A 4777-nucleotide genomic window follows, 5' to 3' on the forward strand; every position below is an offset into this window, starting at 1 on the left:
TGAACATTCCCGACTGACGTATCAAAGCATGTGATCTGAGTGAGGCTGATAAACAACAGCCGTGGATCGGGACTGCACAGATACTGCTCCAATAGGGCATCTCGTGATTAACCAGGAAACACGAAAGCAACACGGAATGAAAAGATGATAAATTGGTTAGCTAATTCCCTTGAAACCTGTGTCATCAAGGGACCAGTGCATTGCTTCCTACATTTTTAATTATTCTTCTCCAGTGTTATCTGCTGCTGGCCAGCCTGCAAGCCGCTTCCCATAACATTAATGAATTGTCTTCGCTCCCTTGCAATACACACGTGGGACCTGTTATACCACACATGAATCCTATCAATCAATCACAGAAGAAAAAAATACAAGGAAAAGCACAAGTCACTTTGGGGACTAAGTTTAATGATCTTTTTGTTGAGATTGCTAAATGCTTTCCTAGTCCATAAGAGAACTTAATGATAATGATTTTTTTATTCACTGTCACAGGTTATTCATGACACACTGGAAGGTCAAAAGCAGACAAAAAGGAATGACGTTTAGGCAGGTGGGAGTTGGCGACATTGCACTGTTCCCTTCAATTCATGTCTCTGTTTTTGTAAGTATTTCAAATCCACCGAAACTTTTTCCAGTCACCTGAATTCCACCTTCTAATTCTAATTCTTGTCCGTATAGTTACTACACGGCAAAGTTCAAAGGCGACTCGCGCATATACAGTTGACAGAAAAGTTCTTTGAATAATAAAGCTGCAGTCTTGTTGAATTATATGTAAATATGCAATAGTTCATGTTCATTCCATGTTAAGCCATATAGAAAAAAAATATAATTTCATGAGGAACACATTTTATTTACGTGCACAGTACATTGAATTGTATGAATTTAGCAATTTATGAAAATGTACTTTTTGATATAGACCTGGTTACATGTTTCCACATAATACTTTTTAGGAATGAGGAAGCAGATATTGTGGAAGATGTGTGATGCTTTTATTCCCACTTGTATCAAATCTGCCTCTTTAATATCTTGAGCTTTTTATATGAATTAAGTAGGGTAACAGCAAGTGCACGCGGATGCAGGAGAATCACAACCACCAGATACATACTCTGACACAGTGTCGCAAAGGTCTGCGGAGGGAACACACCGTCCAGGATAGCAATTTCCAGAACCACAGGGAAGACAGCATCTACAAACGGAAGTATAAACATAAGTACAAACAAACAAATAAATGCACACACTCATACGCGCACACACACACACACACACACACACACACACACACACACACTCCGCGCTCCATAGAGAGCGGACGTGTCTCCTGCTCAGAGTGGCATCTAACTAATACTCCACACGCTAAGCAATGTGCTTGAGTGAGAATCGTTATTGGTAGTGAGGGGCAACCAGAGCGAGTGAACGAGTGTACAGAGTGAACGTAGCCTGGTGGCGTGTACATGGGAGTGATCGGAGGTGTGAGAACCTCCACACTCCAAACGACAGAGCGGGAACCACACAAAGGTCAGCCATAGCAGCCGCCAACGCATTCCATTACACACACGTAGCTACCAGGCCTGGCCCCCAGTGATCACACACCCACATGCTCCCAGGAAGAGTAAAAAAAATGGATAGACTGGTAAGAAATAAATTATCAAATTCAAAATATGCCGATGAGGCCCATGGAGCAAAGCCGAAAGTGGCCAGTCAAAGCATGAGTCCATCTTCAACAGGGGCAACAATGCAAGGTAGATTGGTAATGTTGGAGAAGAGATTTGAGGAGTTGGTGAAGGAATTAAAAGTTCAGAGGAGTGAGGAGGAGCAGGATAGAGAATTCCGCAAGGCTTTGAAGGAAAGAGTTAAGAGACTGGAGGAAAATGAAAACGATTGGTGGATGAGAATGCACACTTGAGAGTGGAGGTTGAAAAATACAAGAGACGGTTGGAGGAGAAAATGGATAGAGTAGTAAAGGAGAAAGATGACTTTAAGGAAATGATTAGTGAGCAGAATGAAAGGTTTGAAAGGGAATGGGAACTGAAGAAAACACAATGGACTGAGTCGAGGGAAGCAGAGATGGTTGGATTACAAGAAATAATTAAAGATCAGTTGAAGGAAGACAAAAAAGAAAGGTCCAAGGAACTGGTTAATGTAATGAAGAATAAGGAAACATTGATAAGGGAAATAGCAGAAAAGAAGAAGAGTGTGTTAATATTTGGGATGAAAGAACAAAATATAACATATAAGCCTAAGAGAATTAAGGAAGAATTAAAAACGGTAAGAGATCTGTTCAAAAATCTAAATGATGATGAAAAAAAAGACCTACAAGAAGAAGTGGAAGAGATCCATAGACTGGGTCCGTATAAGGAGGAGTGAGCAGACCGATTAAAGTAGTACTGAAGTCACAACAATCTGCGGAGGATATCCTATATAGAACATCAAAGTTAAGAGAGATAGAAGGTTGTAAAGAGGTGTTTGTGAGAAAGAATAGAAATGAGGAAGAGAGGAGAAGATATAAGGAATTGGTGGAAGAGGCGAGAAGGAAAAATGATGAGCGGTCTGAGGAGGAAAGAGAAAAGTTTTTTTGGAGAGTTATAGGAGAGAGAGTCAGAAAGTGGTATGTGGAAAGAAGGAATGTGGAGGAACCCCTAGAGGGAGCAGTGGGTGGACCGTAATGTATACTAATATAGATGGGATACTGTCAAGTAGATTGGAATTGCAAGACTATATGATGGTGGAGAAGCCTGATATAGTGTGTTTGACTGAGACAAAATTGCATGAAAAAACAAAGATAAATTTGGATAATAAATATAATATATGGAGAAAGGATAGAGAGAGTAAAGGTGGAGGAGGAGTTATGATTATGACGAAGAAAGAAATAAATGTGGATAAGGTTTGGTATGGGAAGAACAACGCAGAAGTGATAAGCATAAGGATAAAAAGTGATGGAAAAGAATTAATAATCATGGTGACCTATGTACCTCCTAAAACAAATTCTTGGACATTAAGGAATACGACAATATGATCAAGGATACTTTACAGAGTTTGGAAAGTGTATTATCTGGAAAAAGAAAGGTGATACTAGTAGGAGATTTTAATTGTAAGGAGGTGGATTGGGAAAATCTAGTAAGTGGTGTTGGAGAGGAAGCATGGGGAGAGAGATTTCTTAATCTAATGATGGAAAATATGATGGAACAGAGGGTGAAGGAAAATACTAGATATAGAGGAGATGATGAACCGGCTAGACTGGATTTGGTGTTAACAAGAGAAGTGTACCTATGTGGAGATATACAATACAAATGTCCTTTGGGAAAGAGTGATCATGTGGTTATGGAAATGCAGATAGCAACAACACAGCGAAGGAAAGACGAGACATACAGGAGTGGTAGATTGAATTATAGAAAGATGGACACAGAAAGTTTGAAAAATTATTTCAGAAAATTAGATTGGGAGGAGATGTTACAAATCAGAGAAGTGCAAAAAAATATGAGATTTTTATGAAATATTATAAAGAAGGAGTTATGAAATTTGTACCAAAGTATAAACCGAGAGAGGAAGGAAGAAAGGATTGGTTTAATGCAACTTGTGTTAAGGCTAAGGAAAAGAGAGATGTGGCTTGGAAAAGATGGAAAAGAGCAGGAATATACTAAATAAGGAGAATTATAGAGTGGCGAGAAATGAGTATGTGAGGGTAAGGAGGAGGAAGAAAGAAAATTTGAAAAAGATATTGTAGACAAGAGTAAGGAACATCCAAAATTGTTTTACAGGTTCATAAATGGTAAACTTAAAAGAGAGAGTCCATTGAAAGATTAAAAGGAGAGCAAGGGATAGTAGATGACCCTAAGAATATAGCGGAATTGCTAAATAATAGGTTTCAGCAAGTATTTACTGAAGAAACAATGTTTGTAAAGCCTCAGAATGTACAAGGAAATGTGCACATGGATGACATTAAGATACCTAAAAGGAGTTATATAAAATGTTGGAGGAACTTAAAGATGATAAAGCGATGGGACCAGATGAAGTTTCAGGAAAATTATTGAAGGAGTGTAGAGAAGAATTGATTGATCCATTATATGATATTATAAGGTGCTCATTAGAAACAGGGAAGTACCAGTAGAGTGGAAAAGAGCTGAAGTGGTGCCCATTTATAAGGGAGGCAGTAAGGAAGAGCCTCTTAACTATAGACCTGTGTCTCTAACAAGTGTGGTCGGTAAGATTTGTGAGAGGGTGATAAAGAAATATTGGATACGGTTCCTGGAGGATCATAAGTTATTATCGGATCATCAATTTGGCTTTAGGAAAGGGAGGTCATGTGTAACAAATCTACTGAGCTTTTATTCAAGAGTGGTTGACAAAATACAAGAGAGAGAGGATGGATGGACTGTGTATATTTGGATTTAAAGAAAGCTTTTGACAAGGTACCTCACATGAGACTGCTATGGAAATTAGAGATTTATGGAGGACTGAAAGGAAAAGTGTTAAAGTGGATGGAAAACTACTTGAGATGGAGGGAGATGAGAACGGTAATAAGGGATGCAAAGTCGGACTGGTTGGTGGTGGAGAGTGGAGTCCCACAAGGCTCAGTGCTGGCACCAATACTTTTCCTTGTATATATTAATGACATGCCAGAGGGAGTAAACAGTTATATTAATTTGTTTGCGGATGATGCGAAGTTGTGTAGGTGTGTGAAGAGTGAAGAAGATTGTGAAATTTTACAGGCAGATCTGGATAAGATTTGGGAGTGGAGCAAGAGGTGGCAAATGGAATTTAATCTGAGCAAAAGTCATGTGAT

At 39.0% G+C, this 4777-nt stretch overlaps 1 long non-coding RNA gene across 1 annotated transcript in view; it reads right to left on the reverse strand.

Moving 5' to 3' along the window:
* Positions 1-804: 804 nt before the first annotated feature.
* Positions 805-4777, reverse strand: part of LOC123512808 — a 27794-nt gene continuing 23821 nt past the window's right edge. Inside the window, exon 3 of the long non-coding RNA XR_006677195.1 lies at positions 805-1183. This is a non-coding gene — a long non-coding RNA (uncharacterized LOC123512808). The remainder of the gene's footprint in view (positions 1184-4777) is intronic.

Source organism: Portunus trituberculatus, chromosome 34 (genome assembly GCF_017591435.1).
Source record: "Portunus trituberculatus isolate SZX2019 chromosome 34, ASM1759143v1, whole genome shotgun sequence".
Lineage (NCBI taxonomy): Eukaryota > Metazoa > Arthropoda > Malacostraca > Decapoda > Portunidae > Portunus > Portunus trituberculatus.